The sequence below is a fragment of the Leuciscus leuciscus genome, assembly GCF_965113295.1.
Source record: "Leuciscus leuciscus genome assembly, chromosome: 1".
NCBI classification, from domain to species: Eukaryota; Metazoa; Chordata; class Actinopteri; order Cypriniformes; family Leuciscidae; genus Leuciscus; species Leuciscus leuciscus.
The window spans coordinates 25,772,620-25,791,042 of NC_138725.1; the positions used below are offsets into that span (position 1 = coordinate 25,772,620).

Below are 18,423 nucleotides of genomic sequence, written 5' to 3' on the forward strand. Positions count from 1 at the left end.
AATGTGTTATGGTGCGCTGTCACCAGTGTTTTTTGTTTTGTTTTTGTTTTTGGTTTTTGGTGAGCGTAGGCTCCTCCTGATTTTGTTAGTCATCTCATCTCTTATATGCTGTGTATGATCATATCCTGCCCTATTCATGGTAGCTTACTCGTGGACATTGCGTCATCAATGTCATCAATTGCGTCATCAAGGGGCCCGCCTTGATAATCCTACTTAAGGGCCCGGTGTTGGCTCGTTACGCCACTGAATATACTTGTCTAAACTCCTTATCAAAATTACATATTTACAACAAATTTGACACATATATATGGGCACACTTTGAGTACTACTAATAAAAGTGGTGGAGATCAGGCAAGACTGTAAGAAGACTTACAGAAGACCATATATTTCCTATGTTAAATGGCCTGTATTGGCTGTAAATGGTCTATTCCATCATATATGTCAGTGGTTAAATGCTTGCTAAATAAAACTTAACCCTTGTGCATCCTTGAGGACATTTTTGGCTTTTTCAGTTTTGTTTTTTTGATCACTTTGCCTGTGTTAATGCTAACTGCATACAATTTGGCACGGGTGTGTTTTTTTATTGGAATTTTACTATTTCATCATCATTTTCTTTAAAAAATCTATTTTGCACTAGTTACACAAAATACTTCCTCTCAGGACCTTAAGGACAAAAATGTCCCCATTGAAACCCATTAAAACTGCATTTTTTAATCCCTGTGCCGTTTAACTATAAAATGATGCAATCTTTTTTAATAGGCTTTCATTCTGTTGGCAAGGCTTCAAAATTGACATAAAAAAAAAAATTATCAAATGGTGCCATTTTTTCAGGTTAGGCCTATAAAGCAAATACTCACTTTATTCCTGTTTTCTGCTTCGGCATATTATAGAGCCAATTGGATAAACTATGCAACGATAATTGTGTGGGTTTGTTGGTATGGATGTCTAAGTGTGGTTTGTATGTGTGTAATAAAATAAAAAGGTTGTTTGTGTGCTTGTAATATTTGAGAGAGAAAAACTCAACTGCAAATCGAAAATTCAATCACTGTGTTCACCAGTGGAGTTTTGCTGGCATCCAATGGGGAAAGTCTGGTACTGCGCCCAAACAAAATCTTACTGAAAGCTTATTTTTTGAGATATCGTCCTCAAATTCGGAACACAACCTGTTTAGATTTATGGCTTTGAATTTATATCAGTTTTAGAGTTCCAAATGTTTCATAAAATATATATTTTAGATAAAATATTGATTATAATGTTCATAAATACTTTTCATAAACTTAAATTTCTATAACATTTTTTTGGTTGCACTTTTTAAAAATGTTTCACTTCAACAACAATCTGCCAAGGGTCTTCTTTAAAATGAGACCAAACTTAAGTATTTGCTCCCAAGCATAACAATTTTATGAGAGTTTTTTTACTTGGACATTTTTGTCCACTTTGGACCTGTGTGTAAGTTTTTTTTTTTTTTTTTTTATGTTAACTGCATGAATTTTGGCACAGGTGTGTATTTTTATTGTAATTTTACTATTTCACCCCCATTTCATTTGAATTTTTTTTTTTTTGCACTAGTTACACCAACTACTTATTTATATTTTATATAAAATATTGATTATAATGTTCATAAATATTTTTCATAAACTTAAACTTCTATAACTTTTTTTTTGGTTGCACTTTTTTCACTTTTTTCACTTCAACAACAATCTGCCAAGGGTCTTCTTTAAAATGAGACCAAACTTAAGTATTTGCTCCCAAGCGTAACATTTTTATGAGAGTTTTTTGACTTGGACATTTTTGTCCACTTTGGACCTATGAGTAAGTTGTTGTTTTTTGTTAATGTTAAATGTTAATTTTGAGCTATTATAGAGCCAATTGGATAAATTATGCAATGATAATTGTGTGCGTGTGTTGGTATGGATGTCGTAGTGTGGTTGGTATGTGTGTTATAAAAAAAAAATGTGTTTGTGTGCATGTGTGTGTTTGTAGTATTGATAGAGAAAAACTCAACTGCAAATAACAAAGCCAATCACTGTGTTCACCAGTGGAGTTTTGCTGGCATCCAATGGGGACAGTTTGGTACTGCGCCCAAACAAAATCTTACTGAAAGCTCATTTTTTGAGATATCAACCTCAAATTTTGAACACAATTTATTTAGATTTATGGCTTTGATTTTCTAGCCTTTTTAGAGTTCAACTTGTTTCATAAAATATATATTTTATATAAAATAATATTCATAAATCATTTTCATAAACTTAAACCTATATAACTTTTTTTTGGATTTACTTATAAAAAAAATTTAACTTCAGCAATAATCTGCCAAGGGTATTCTTTAAAATGATACCAAAGTTAAGTCTGTGCTCCCAAGCTTCAACTTTTTATGACAGTTTTTTGACATGGACATTTTTGTCCTCTTTGGACCTATGTGTAACTTTTTTAAATTGATGCACAAGGGTTAATAACTTTTGATGCTTTTGTTCTTAAAGGCCTTAACACTAGAACTGCCATGGCGGTCATTTTGACCGTTTTGAATTTTATATCTGCAATAACTTTGTTGAAAAAATAAATAAAATCCTGCCGGTACCTGACTTTTCCTAAAAGTGTCTGTATTTTCATTTAAAATGTTTTTCATATAAATTGCACATAAGGCAAAAAAAAAACAAATGAACATGTTTACCTATTTCGGCCATAGACGGTCATATTGACCGCACTGAATTTCGCGGTATTATTATAGGCTATACCAATATACACAACAATAAAATGCGGTAAAAATACACAAAACAAATTCAACAACAAATAATTTAAATGTAATGATATTCAGAACAGAACAAGAATGAAAAAATAACTATAAACAAGCCAAAATGAAATACTTTATAAGCGAAAGTGAAAGTAAGCGGCGTTAGGCTCACGTAACTCTCTAATTAGAATCGAAATGTTTCAACATTTGCGATGTATTTGGATGGTAAACTATTTTAAACTAAACTACTTTATTATAGGCTTTGTACTTCACTCACGTTCCAATATCGACGGAAAAAATCATCCTCTTCACACGTGCAAAATGGTACGAATTGGACGAGGCTATACTGACTATATAAACAGAGCAGTGGAATTTTTATATGTTAGGTTGACTATTTTATTATGGCTATAATGAACAGGCTGCAATGTCAAGACTGCAATTCTGTAATATGGTGTGTGTGTGTGTGTGTGTGTGTGTGTGTGTGTGTGTGTGTGTGTGTGTGTGTGTGTGTGTGTGTGTGTGTGTGTGTGTGTGTGTGTGTGTGTGTGTGTGTGTGTGTGTGTGTGTGTGTCGGCGGGCGCGATCGAACAGTGGAAACATGAAAACAGGCTACTCCGTTATTTTGTTCAGGACATCTACAGATATTATTTATAAATGTATAATTAAACTTGTTTAAATGCACAGTTTGGTGTTGTTTTGTTTTTAAAATATATCCTAATACAATAAATGCATTAATCTCTCAATTGGGTATGTATCATTAAAGATATAGAGTTTGGAATCTAGCGGTCAAAATGACTGCTCGCGGCAGTTCTAGTAGTTATGGAATTCTGGCACTTCTAGTGTTAAAGGCCTTAACTGCTTGAACCCCGATAAATGCTGCTTGCAGCTTTAATTATTATTATATTTGTTGTTTTCTTTGTGTATATATTTGTTTACTTATTTATTGAGAGTTAAGAAAATTACATTTGTTTCATGGTATTGAAAACTATGCTTAAATAATAAAAAAACAACACAGAGAGGACCACTGAAATAACACAGTTTCGTCTCTCTCACTCTCATTTATTGCTAAAGGGAGTACTACACATACTAAAACTACTGTAGGTGATGATTACATCGTTATCATCAATATCAAACCAACATCATCTGGATGTATTCTCACTTGGCTTTTTCTGTCAAATGAGTCTTACAAACACAGTTACAGCAGACAGAGAAAATATAATGTCTAAAAGTCAAGAGTCATGAGCCCAACTAAAGCAAACACTGATCTCCATGATGTCAAATGAATTAATAAAACATCAACATCTAAACCTCTGTTAATTCTCAAACAGAACTTTTGTAGACGTCTGACAGAAATAAAGTCAGTCTGGTTAGTAATAAGTGAAGCTGGTAATGCTGTTTGTGGAGTTGTTTAATCCTCCTCTGCTGAGATCTTCACAGATTTAATGTCTTCTTTTATTTCATCTAAGGCTGTGGCTGAAGTCAGTTGTGTGTTTGGAGAACGTTCTTATAAGAAACATCTGTTATCTGGCTGTGCACTCATACTGTGAAATAATTTAAAAAAATCTATATTTTTTAAATATAAAAACTAAAAACTGACATTTGACACTGAGAATGTCCTGTTGTCACAGGGGTTTTGTTTGTAGTTTAATTTATTAATATAATAATGATCACTGAGATATACTGTGTTTCAGGTATCAGTGGAGAGGAAGATGCTCATGTGTTCATCAGTTCTGGTGAAAATGTGCGTCTGCCCTGTAATAATGCTCTTTCTGACTGCAAATTAACTACATGGACCTACTCTAACAATCATTCAGAGACAGTTGAACTGATTACTTTAGGGATAAAGAAGAAAGACACAGAGAGACATGAGAGACTGAGTCTGGAGTCTGACTGCTCTCTGAACATCAAGAACGTCACAGAAGAAGATTATGGATTTTACACCTGCCAACAATTTGTGAATGACACTCAACAAGGAACTGATGCACGTGTTTTTCTGCATGTTCTTCATGGTAAGTTTATGATTATGTGGTCAATTTAAAATTCTCCCTTTAAACTCAGATGATGATTGAAGAGTCTGTGATTTGTGTCTTGTGTTTAGTTTCAGTGTCTCTATCATCATCATCATCATCATCATCTTCATCCTCACAGACTGAGATCAGTCCAGGCCGCTCTGTGACTCTCTCCTGTCAGTTGTATTCAGATACTGGATTCTCCTGTGATGATTGGGTTCGTTCAGAGGGTCTTGGGCTTTTGTGGGTGAATCAGACTGGTGTTGATCTGAAGACAGACTCCAGATATCAGATATTATTATCATCAGATCAATATCACTGTAACATCACTCTGACTACAACACTCCTGAATGAAGACAATAACAGAGAGTGGAGATGTCGGCTTACTCAGAGAAATAAACTCAAGACCTCAGTCAGATACACTGTCAAGTATTCAGGTGAGAAAACACTCAGGGCCCTATTTTAACGATCTGAAACGCAAGTATCAAGCGCGAAACGCAAGTAACTTTGTGGGCGGGTCTTGGGCGCTGTTGCTATTATACCGGTGGGATAAATTACTCTTGCGCCCGACGCAAATCTAAAATGGGTTGGTCAGGCGCGCTTGTTCTATAGCGGATTCCTATTATAACGGCGGATTTGCCAGGCGCGCGCCAGGAGCGGTTCACAGCCGAGGAGAGCAACGTTCTCATCAGGGCCATAAAACACAGAGAAGTGACATTGGGGATGGGAGAAACCCACCCAAATTAGCTTCGGTTAAACAGGCGTATGATCATTTGGGTAAATGTGTAACATTGATTATGGCCAAGTATGCGCCCTTAAAATAGCAATTGAATAACATGCGCAACGCGCCACTGACTTAAGACTAGGTTTTTCCTGGTCAGTGGCGGAATTGTTTTCTAAACCTGCAAAATAGCATCAAGGAACGTTTGCGCCGGAACACGCCTCCTCTTTGCGCTAAACCGCCCCGGGGAGCGCAAATGTATTTCCTAGTTTACCGACGTGCGTCTGTGGAGAGAAAGGTCCGCTGTGCGCAGGTTCAAATACATGCGTCGGCCTACAGTCAATTGCGCTGGGTGCAAGATAGGGTCCTCAGTGTTAGAAGACTTTCTTTTAGACGTGCTATATAATGATAGATATTGCTAGAGTTATCTTGTGTGTTAACTCATTAAAATATGATTGAAATCTACAGGTATGAATCATCTGAACTAACATTCATCCTTTACAGCTCAAGCTTCAACGACAGCAGTGAATCCAGTCCACATCACACACTCTCAGGATCCCTCAACTACAAACACACACGTATCTAAAGGTACATCATCACTGTCTTTCTCACATCAGCGCTTTGCAGTGGCTCTCAGATTCGGCTTTCTTCTATAATCAGTCCCTAGATATATAATTGATTCCTCTGTGACGACATTAAAAGATGGAGAACTGTGTGCAAAGTAATAAGTTTGCCAATGTGCTTTTGGTACACTTTATCACTGATAAGTTATTAGTTAATGATGAGCTAATCATTTACAAAAAATGACTATATATTTATAAATTATTAATAAGTGATATGCTAATATTTGATAAATATTTTGTTAATTCAGTTATAAGTCACTTATAAGTTATTAGTTATTTATGAACTAATCATTTACAAAACATGACTATATAATTATAAATTATTAAAAAGTGGTATGCTAACGATTTACAAATGTGATGTACGTATACTTTATTATTTTCACTCTTGGAATATTTTCTTTATTTTTAATGAAAATAAATGCCTTTTCGATCTGATATGTGATGTGAAAATGGAGTAGAGCGAGTTCTGCTTGAGTCAATTTGAATCAACTTTCTGCCACTGCTTTAACCCTACACTATTGCTACTGTGGACCATCCAGCGTCTAACGTCATTTTGTCTGCCCCAATCAGACGTCAGTGGGCGGAGTTAGTGTAAATAGACACTTCACTGTGATTCGCTGAACTCAAAGAAGAAATGGTTCCATGTGTTTACAAATGTTTTCAAACCTGCCCTGTTATAATGCTGAATGAACACAAACCATTAAAGTACATAAATGTATACCAATCACTTTATGTTGATGATCCAGAATTCAAGGTCCAGCACATGTTCATCATCATGTGATGATGATGTTTCGTTTATATGATGCATTATGTGTTGAACTGAACTAACAGACGTGATCCACAGATCCAGGAGAAACTGAAGTCAGTGTGACTGCTGGATTATTATACAGAGGTACGACACGTTCATTTATACTGACAGCTTTATAACATTAAACTATCAGTCAGTCTGTAAATGCTTCATCAATAACTGTTGATAGTTGAATACCCTTGACTTCAGTCATGTACAGTTTCTCTTCTTCCTCTCATGTTTCCTGCAGTGATTCTGACTATTGTTGAGATCGCAGTGTTTGCTGCTCCTACTGTGATTCTTCTTCAGATCATCTGTGCAAGCAGAGCTGGTGAGTTTTGAGCCGCACATGATCTGATCATTCACACTCATCTGATCTGGAACATCTGCAATCATGATAAAAACACACAGACCCAGCAGCAGACACAAATTCACAGACGGGCATTACATTTTTCCAGGGGGGCACAAATGAGATCAACCTCATTGCATAATAACATTAATCGATTATGAACATATGGTCCAATGATAATGATCAATAGTGCATAATAATATATGATGTATAATGTACTGACGCTAAAGGTCCTTGCAAACTGAGTCCGAAATTCTCTTCCGAAATTTTCTCACGTTAAAAAATAAATACGACCTCACATTGTGTAATTTAGCAGCGATCTGGGAAAACCCGTCGGATGTTTTTATTTTTTTATCCAACGTTATCGTGAGATGCGGAGCGGAGCACAAGAGAACACTTCAAGAGTCTGAAGTAGCTGCTCGCTTAAAAGATCTTGCTCGCCTCTCAATCGTCCAATTTCAAAACGGTTTTCACAGGATGAATTTTGAGTTCATAAGCTTTCGAATGATACCTAATCTATGAGGATTACAAAAATATGTGATATGAAAAAAAAAGGCAATAAAAAAAGAGCGGCAATCGCCCAGCTAGCAGGACGTGACAGTTAATTAAACCCGTTTTTCTCAAAATTCCAGCCGACTTCAGATAACCATAACTTTTGTTACCGACAAACGCTGAAATAAATAAAAACTGATTTGGAAAAGGTTCAGAACCACCTTTAATATGGTATCAAAACCTGTAATCGGTAAAATTTCACCATGTGGTGGGTTTTCCCAGATCGCATCACATATACTGTTATATATATATAATTTTTTTTTTTTTTTTTTTTTCTTACAGACCAAACACATTTTTATTTTTATTCAGGAGTTATAAAACGATAATTTTTGATAACAAGTGGCCTATTGATAAAAAAAAAAAGTGACTCACAGGGCGGGCCAGGCCCCCAATGCCTGTCCATGGTGCTGGGACTGAAAACACATACGAGAGGACAGTGAATGTTTTATTTTGAATTATACGAGAGGTCAGTGAATGGCTTTATTTTGCAGGGAGGAAGGACTCGCAGAAGGACTAGAGATGCCTACAATATTTCAATAAAATATGACAATACAAATATTGGTACGTTTTGAGCAAATTTGCAACAATATTTAAAATAGCAAAAACTTCTTGAGAATTGTTCATTGTTTTATTTATTTTATTTTTTTATTCTCAGAAAAAAGAGGGGGGAAAACTCTGACCACCCTGAAGAAATAGTGACACCATCAAGTTTAGATTAAAATATTTTTACAATGTCACGTTTTGGGTTTGTTCTTGTCATGTTTCTGTGTCATGTCTTGTTTCCAGGTTTGTCATGTGATCCTGCCATGTCTTGTTTTTGGTTAATTGTCTGATCATTGTTCACAGGTGTCCCTTGTTTTGTCATTAGTCTGTGTATTTAAGCCCTCATGTTTGCCATGTGTCTTTGTCAAGTATTGTTTCCTGTAGTCTGCTGTTATGCAAGTTCATGCTACGTCATGTTTTGTTTTAGTTAATAAACTGCACTTGGGTTCTCATCTATCACTTGCTTCCAGTGGATCCTTATTACAGAAAACTTGACCGTTTACCATGAACCCAGCAGTTGTTGCCCTCCTTTCTCTTCGCCAAGACAACCTCACCATTGAGGATTATGTTGCAGAGTTTTGTGAACTCTCTCACCTGGTGGACTTTAATGATGTGGCGCTCAAAGACATTTTTAGGGTAGGTTTAAATTAGCCTGTTTGCTACCAGCTACCTGGGGGAAAAATCCACTGGTCCTTGGCCCAATATATTGACTATGCCCTATTATTGAGCGGTTCCTCATTTACTGTGGGTTTTGAGGAGAAGCCCCACAAACCCACAGTATCTGCCAAGCCTGAGCCACTTCACGTCATGCCTGCCAAGCCTGAGCCACTTCACGTCATGTCTGCCAAGCCTGCCAAGCCTGAATCTCTTCACGTCATGTCTGCCAAGCCTGAATCTCTTCACATCATGTCTGCCAAGCCTGAATCTCTTCACGTCATGTCTGCCAAGCCTGAATCTCTTCACGTCATGTCTGCCAAGCCTGAATCTCTTCACGTCATGTCTGCCATGTCTGGGTCTCTTCACGTCACGCCTGCCAAGTCCGAGCCTGTGTCTCCTGACAAGATGGCCGCCGCCGAGCCTGTGTCTCCTGACAAGATGGCCGCCACCGAGCCTGTGTCTCCTGACAAGATGGCCGCCACCGAGCCTGTGTCTCCTGACAAGATGGCCGCCGCTGAGCCTGTGTCTCCTGACAAGATGACCGCCGCCAAGCCTGTGTCTCCTGACAAGATGACCGCCACCACGCCTGAACCTGAGCCCTCAGTTATGGCTACACTAACAATTATGGCCACAGCCATATGGTGTGTGTGGTCGGTGCACACATTTGAAGTTCACGTCACGTCTGCCGGGCCAGAGCCTGTTCACGTCACGTCTGCCGAGCCAGAGCCTGTTCACGTCATTTCTGTTCTGGAGTCGTTGTCTGTTCCAGCCCATAACCCCATAGCTGTCCCCAAGAAAATTTTGGGGGGGGGGCAGTAGGGCTGGGCGATTTAAATCGCGATATTGTTATGCGCATCTCATCAGTAAAGCCGGTTCCTTGATTAGTAGTAAATCACCATCACCTGCTTTCAGATGGAGCGGCATTTACTACAAAGAGCCGTAGTTAACTGACAAGCTGAGCCAAATCACATCAATATCGCGGACGTATCGCCAGCGATATTTAATGCGATATGGCTCAGCTTGTCAGTTAACTACGGCTCTTTGTACACAGCAAAACCTCCAGTGTTAAATTAACACTCCTGGGAGTGTGTGAGTCCACACTCAAGAGTGTTTAAGTTAATGAGATAACTAAGTGATTAATTTAGTGATGATTGAGCATTATTGAAGACACCTGATGTTAACAAGTAGAATCGCTGAAGGAGAAAATCGCAAATTGTAAGTTACCATTATTGTGATGGGTAGTTGCTTTAGTTGGGCTCTGACCCTTTTGTGAATACTTTACATTTTGTTTTGACTGTTGTGTCTGAGCTAAAACTGCCAGTTGCACAAAGAATAAATAGTGATCTGATGGTGTTGGTTATATTATGACAAACATCATTTGAACTTGATCACTAAACTCAGTAAAATCCTTCTTTCTGACTTTGATTTATGTTGTTGGTTACAGCATAACTGTGAATCTGAATAAATGACCAGAATTTTTGATATAATATAAAGGATTTCTTAAAAGTTGTTTTAAAACAAAAATCGTTCGTTTAGGCACACACAGATATCAAGATTCAGTCTATGCATCTCAACAATGGTGAGGAGCAGAATAGTCAATGAGGAAAAGCAAATTACATAGACAATTCAGATCATAATTTATTCATACCGCAATGCATGATGGGAGCCATTAATGAGTTGTGATTGGTGGCAGCCACTGCAACATGCTTTATTATTGTCACCATTGTTGAGATTCACAGGCTGATTATTGATGTCTGTGTTTTAAATGAAGTAATCTGAATATCTATTGATCAGAACAATGTTTATTAAATATTTTGAATTATAAGTAAGTACTAATAATCATAGGCTGAAGAATCACTAAACTGTTGCTAACATGTTAAACCAAAATATCTTAATATGTTTCATTTTTCAGATCACAGCATGATTATATCAAAACATAACCAACACTATATGATAACAATTTACTTTGCTCATTTAACTGTTATTAATCAATAACAGCAGACAAACAACTGTAAATATTAAAGAAAACATATAATGGTCTAGAGCCCAACTAAAGCAAACACCCATCACCTTAATAGTAACTTACAATTTGTGATTTTCTTCTTCAGTGATTCTGCTTGTTAACATCAGGTGTCTTCAGTAATGCTCAATCATCACTCAATTAATCACTTAATTATCTCCTCAGCCCTAAATGCCGCTCCATCTGAAAGCAGGTGATGGCGATTTACTACTAATCAATGAACCGGCTTTACTGACGAGATGCGCATAACAATATCGCGATTTAAATCGCCCAGCCCTAGGGGGCAGTAGGGTCCTTGATAGGACCATGGAGGCTGCGCCGCCATGGCCACCTGAGCTGTCTGGTCCGCCCTGGCCACCTGAGCTGTCTTGCCACGGCCCAGGTCCGCCCACGCCTTGCCACGGCCCAGGTCCGCCCACACCTTGCCACGGCCCAGGTCCGCCCACGCCATGCCACGACCCAGGCCCGTCCACGCCATGCCACGTCCCATGTCCTGTCCCCCTGCACGTGCCTGAGCCCACCATCCCTCCCCCATGACCTTCTCCACTCCACCACCCTCCTGGTCTTATCTTGTGTTTTGGTTTTGTTGGGCGTTGGGAGACGCCCTTAGAGGGGGGGATTCTGTCACGTTTTGGGTTTGTTCTTGTCATGTTTCTGTGTCATGTCTTGTTTCCAGGTTTGTCATGTGATCCTGCCATGTCTTGTCTTTGGTTAACACTAGAACGGCCATGGCGGTCATTTTGACCGTTTTGAATTTTATATCTGCAATAACTTTGTTGAAAAAATAAATACAATCCTGCCGGTTCCTGACTTTTCCTAAAAGTGTCTGTATTTTCATTTAAAATGTTTTTCATATAAATTACACATAAGGCAAAAATACAAATGAACATATTTACCTATTTCGGCCATAGACGGTCATATTGACCGCACGGAATTTCGCGTTATTATTATAGGCTATACCAATATACACAACAATAAAATGTGGTTAAAAATACACTAAACATATTCAACAACAAATCATTTAAATGTAATGATATTCAGAACAGAACACGAATGAAAAAATAACTATAAACAAGCCAAAATGAAATGCGTTATAAGCGAAAGTGAAAGTAAGCGGCGTTAGGCTCACGTAACTTTCTAATTAGAATCAAAATGTTTCAACATTTGCGATGTATTTGGATGGTAAACTATTTCTTTATTATAGGCTTTGTACTTCACTCACGTTCCAATATCGACGGAAAAAATCATCCTCTTCACATGCGCAAAATGGTATGAATTGTAGGCTAGCCTACTAGGCTACAAACAGAGCAGTGGAATTTTTATGTTAGGTTGACTATTTTATTATTATATTTTATTGTGGCTATAATGAACAGGCTGCAATGTCAAGATTGCAATACTGGAATATGGTTGGGGGTGTGTGTGTGTGTGTGTGTGTGTGTGTGTGTGTGTGTGTGTGTGTGTGTGTGTGTGTGTGTGTGTGTGTGTGTGTGTGTGTGTGTGTGTGTGTGTCGGCGGGCGCGATGCGATCGAACTGTGTAAACAAATATGGGCTACTCCGTCATTTTGTTCAGGACATCTACGGATATTATTTATTTATAAATGTATAATTAAACTTGTTTAAATGTACAGTTTGGTGTTGTTTTGTTTTTTAAAGACATATTAATACAATAAATGCATTAATCTCTCAATTGGGTATTTATCATTAAAGATATAGAGTTTGGAATATAGCGGTCAAAATGACCGCTTGCGGCAGTTCTAGTAGTTATGGAATTCTGGCACTTCTAGTGTTAATTGTCTGATCATTGTTCACAGGTGTCCCTTGTTTTGTCATTAGTCTGTGTATTTAAGCCCTCATGTTTGCCATGTGTCTTTGTCAAGTATTGTTTCCTGTAGTCTGCTGTTATGCAAGTTCATGCTTTGGTTTTTGTTTTCATGCCACGTTTTGTTTTAGTTAATAAACTGCACTTGGGTTCTCATCTATCACTTGCTTCCAGTGGATCCTTATTACATACAAATAACAGCAAGATTTATTTTCATTTATATGGGTATTATGGACATTTGCCTACAGTGTTCAAGGTCATTTTCTTGTAGTTTGTATATAAACTGCTTTAAATATAATATAATGGACGTATTCAGAGGTGTGTAAAATCCTCTCTCTGTTCCTGTTTTTAGCTTCTTTTTATTTTTAATCACTGCTACTCATTTTCAGTAAATCCTTCTGCAATTGTGTTTATTATGTCACCTTTCCTGAAATATATGACTCTTGAGTTTCTTTTACTTAATTATGATTATGGAATAGTCTATAGATGATTTAATAATCACCATTATTATGGTCACTTGAAGAGATATAAATAAACAAATTACTTTCTCATTTTATTTTCTCACTTCATTTTCTTTTGTTTTTTACTTGCTAGTAAATAGTTTTTTGTGTCAATGCATCTTTAAAAATAGCAGCCATGAGTCTCGTGTGTCATACTGTCATTAAAAAATGTTATGCAAAACTGTTTTTCTTGTTTTTAAAAATAATAATTTTGTACTCCCAAAAAGCTTTTTTTTCTCAGCAATTTCTAACTATTAAACATGTTTAGAACTTGACATGACTAGTAAAAATGTTATTCATTATAGAAATCCCGATTACTTTTTTAAGATTTTATTAATTTCCATATCTTTCCCAGCTATAGAAATCACAATTTTAATATTTCCTCATGTATCCAGTGAAACTCAGTGCTGCATCATGGCGTTGACGCTATGGGAATGCTTCTCGTGAACCGGTTTCTGAAGCATGTTTGATACACGCCTATTTCTGATTGGCTACGGCAGTTGGATGATGTCACAGGTGTGCTGGCAGGCTATAAAAGGGCAAAACCAGATTTGGCCTGTGTTTTCCACATTTAATTACTCCAGAGGGTTTCTGAGCACAGGTATGTGGTTGTTATTCCCAGGTGGAGGATACGCTTGGCATATGTAACAGCAGGCCAGACTGATGATGCTTTACACACCATGGCAGTGTTGCAAGCCTTTTAAGCCGACTTACTGAAGGACCTCAGTCAAGGCAATCACATATGAATGTGCTTTACAGAAGATGAGAATGGAAATTACTGCCACACGCAGACACTCCACACATGATTAGATTGATTGTTCCCGTCTCACTCCCTCATCTGTCGCCCTTACTACAGCATGGACATGGAGGTGATAGTGTGGACATAGTCGTGGAACTATGTTAACACATTTTCTAACGGCTTGCGAGGAGCCTGCCTTTGTTAACCTATTTCTGGCTTAAAAGACTGTGTTGCAGTTGTTTTGAAGTTTTTTATGTTCTTAAACTTTTATGTTAGTTAAGGGCAATCACGTCATGTTCACTATGGTTTCACAAGGACAGGAGACCTGCAGGAGACAGGTGATTGTCTTAGAAAATCCATTGCAAACATGTGAATGTAAAAATTTATTAATTTAATAAATGTAAAAATTATTTTCATTCGAATATATAGTAAAGTGTAATTTATTCCTGTGATCAAAGCTGAAATTTCAGCATCATTATTCCAGTCTTCAGTGTCTCATGATCCTTCAGAAATCATTTTAATATGATGATTAGACTCGATCTACTCCATTTGTGTTTTGATCGTTTTGGTCATTCTGAATCTGATCTGGATGTAGTCTTTAGCCTCTTTTCACACAGGATAAGTATTAGCTGGTGACCTCTAGTCATTTGTAATAATTGCGGAGGTTGTCTGAGATCTTAATCCCATGCGAATCGGCCATGTCTGTAAAAGTAAAAATTCCCCCGCAAATGACCAACCATATTTCGCTGAACACCGAGGTCCTGTGATAATATTAGTCCCATGCGAATCGGCATCTCTGTGATTTGGCGGGGTCGTTTATAATTTTTTCAAGGTTTTTGTTTGCTGTGCGCTTTTTTATCCATCTTTCGCGAAGAATGGAGGCTGCGTTGGAGTGTTTTGATAGTATGTTGGGTGCTGGGTCACATCGCTATACACCATGATACGATACAACTATACAATTTGCAGAAAGAAAAAGCTGAAAACCTTCAGAAGAGCAAAAGATGGAGATGAATGACATGTATAGCAATATGTGGTAAGGAACATTCTTCTGTTTATGATATAATAAAGCTATAATAACGACAAGACATTTCCAAGCAATAGCCTATTGACATCACATCCGGGAGATAAGTCAGTAAATTCGAGTAAAATCACAGGCTTCGCTTATCCCGTGCGAATGCGCCACACGAAATTCAGATGTGGGGGGTAATTTCTAAATCACACGAGGTCCCCAGATAATACTAATCCAGTGCGAATGGGGCTTTAGAATCATTTTTGTTATCAAAATGATTCCAGGTCGCATGGATATGCGGAAGCGACAAAAAAAAATGTATTATGAATTTTTAAGGCCAGACAAGTAATTTGATGAGGTCAGTTTGTAAAGAAAGACTATACAGCTGCGCACATGTATTCAAACGCGCACACCTATAGACTGAACACGTAATACGCATGTCCACGCCGTCAGCGTTTTCACAGGTTTGTGTTTTTTTTATTTTACAAAGAGATGATAACGCTTTTCAAAAATGTTCTAAAATTAAAGCTGCAAGCAGTATTTATCGGGGTTCAAGCAGTTAAGGCCTTTAAGGACTTTAAGAACAAAAGCATCAAAAGTTATTAAGTTTTATTTAGCAAGCATTTAACCACTGACATATATGATGGAAAAGACCATTTACAGCCAATACAGGCCATTTAACATAGGAAATATATGGTTTTCAAAGCTTTTTGACAGTTATAGCACCTTTTTGCCTGAGTCTTCTTACAGTCTTGCCTGATCTCCACCACTTTTATTAGTAGTACTCAAAGTGTGCCCATATATATGTGTCAAATTTGTTGTAAATATGTTATTTTGATAAGGAGTTTAGACAATTATATTCAGTGGCATAACAAGCCAACACCGGGCACTTAAGTAGGATTATCAAGGCGGGCCCCTTGATGACGCAATTGATGACATTGATGACGCAATGTCCGCGAGTAAGCTACCATGAATAGGGCAGGATATGATCATACACAGCATATAAGAGATGAGATGACTAACAAAATCAGGAGGAGCCTACGCTCACCAAAAAAAAAAAAAAAAAAAAAAAAACACTGGTGACAGCGCACCATAACACATTGTTAGGCCTATGTCCAAATACATAAAAAAGATGCTCTTTTACATTATAGCGGGATTTTCCGGGCTTTCCTATGTGCAACTGCAAAGTTGTTGATTAGATCAGGACTGTGCGCACGGGCATTCTCAATTGACCATTTGCAGGGAGTTTGATTGACAGGCGATCTGACTAATCATAATCCGCCATTTTGTCCCACAAAGCAGTCAGGAGAGTTAGTAGATTAACATTGGAGGATTTAAATTTGAAAAACAAAGTGTACTGACGTCTTAGCACTTTAAAACAACATTCCTTTTATGTTCATTCATGTTTATTTTAATGCTATAAATTAACTAGAAGGAAGAGATGATTGGTTCACGAGCAGCTTTAACTGAGCCTCGAGTCTACAGCGATCTGTCAGACACATTAAAGAGTCACAAAACAGTATTTATTGTTTAAATGTCTCTAAAAAGTGACTACATTTGAAAGGTGAGACTTTTGCCGCTTTTCCATTACCAGTACCAGCTCAACTCAACTCGGCTCGGCTCGCTTTTCGCTCCGTTTTCCATTGCAGATAGTACCTCCACAATAGTACCTGGTCGTCATAGCGACGCCACAGGAAACTGCTGTGACTTAATCTTCTACGCGAGATACATCCGCTGCCACACACACAGGACAAAGGAGGAAATCGAGTGTATGCTGTTTTTGGATGTTTTTGCTGTTTTTTATTCAGGATACTCCGTCTGGTGCGTGCAATGATGATGCAGTGAATAGTGACGATTCTCTTTGACCAGTCAGCAGTCTGCCGTGTTTTCACGTCACATTTTAGTATTGCCTCAGCTCGCCCCAGCTCGCTTAGAACCTCGCCGGAGGAAGCAGGTACAGGTACAACTTTTACACAGTGGAAAAAGTACACTGTGTTACACTGTGTAGTGGAAAAGCGCCATTTGTTTCATATCAAAAGTACTTGTCTGTCAGCGCGCAGTCTCCTCTCTGATCCGCAATGTATTTTTCACTGCGTGAGAACTTGGTGTGGTGTGAGAGTGGCGTCGCTTGTCAGACATAGCAACAGTAACTAAAGTGGGCGGGTCTTTGCGAATGGTCATTGACAGTATGGACGGGGATTCGCCAGTCCCAATTCAAAACAAATTTCATCACAATCCATCATTGTTCGTTTCAAACATGTGAGAGCATCAAAATGATCCATGGGTGAAATTGATTGGATTTAATTCATTTTTTTTGTCAGTTCCTATCATAATTTTAACATTTTGGCGTTATTGTTTAGCTATTTACCTATGTTTTCAAATTTCCTTTGTTTTTTTGTTGTTGTCTCGATCGGACTAACGGCTTTGAAGATAAACACAATTTTTTAAAGCTCTAAATGACACTTACAAAAACCATAAGGCGAAACCTGGCATGTTTGGTATTGTTGGACTCGGCAAGGATTCAGGAGTCTTAGGAGGTCACTCCTGTGAAAAAACACTGGCATTGTGTCAATGACGTATACTGAGTTTTTTGAGATACACCAATGTTCTCATAGACTATCATGGCACCCTGGACAAAGACACTGCGTGCCAATTTTCAGTAGACTAACAGTTGGGTGCGCTTATAGCTATTTTAATGATTTTTTTCACTGTTATAGTGCCAACAATTGGCCAATTGTCACGATTTTTTTCATGTCAACTCAGATTGAGCTTATGAACATGTGACCCAAGTTTAGCGAAAATATCTCTTTCCGCTCACAAGTTATAACCATTTTATAGTGCCACCAAGTGGACAATTGTCATGATTTTTTTTCACATGACCTCAGAATGAGCTCATGAACATGTGTCCCAAGTTTTGCGAAAATATCTCTTTCCATTCACAAGTTATAACCATTTTATAGTGCCACCAAGTGGCCAATTGTTGCGATTTTTTTCAAGTGATCTCAGATTGAGCTCAGGAAGATGTACCCCAAGTTTAGCAAAAAAATATCTTTCCGTTCACAATTTATAACCGTTTTAGTAAAAGTGGCCCTGGTGCCATCAAATATTTTGGTTCCCCTTATCGACCGTTAATTGAAATGTTTTATTGTTTGGATGATTATTGATTGGCAGACTCCAGAGAATATTCCTGCAGTGGTTTGGTTCCGATCGGGCCAAAAACCTAGGAGAAGGTCGCACAAATAGGTTTTTCAAAAAAATGCAATTTACTCAAAATTGGCGCCTGAAGGGCGAGCAAATCGGAGATAGCCATTTTGTCCGCCTTGAGCCAAGGATTCCAACGATATAAGACACTTGATCCTGGGA

The 18,423-nt window shown here is 37.8% G+C and overlaps 1 protein-coding gene and 1 long non-coding RNA gene across 2 annotated transcripts in view; both read left to right on the plus strand.

Moving 5' to 3' along the window:
- Positions 1-18,423, plus strand: part of LOC309498471 (uncharacterized protein) — a 180,273-nt gene that overhangs the window by 16,070 nt on the left and 145,780 nt on the right. The window lies entirely within an intron of this gene.
- Positions 5,006-7,203, plus strand: LOC309503787. Its single transcript, XR_014207860.1, has 4 exons — positions 5,006-5,177; positions 5,966-6,049; positions 6,929-6,976; positions 7,122-7,203. It is a non-coding gene; the product is annotated as an uncharacterized lncRNA (long non-coding RNA).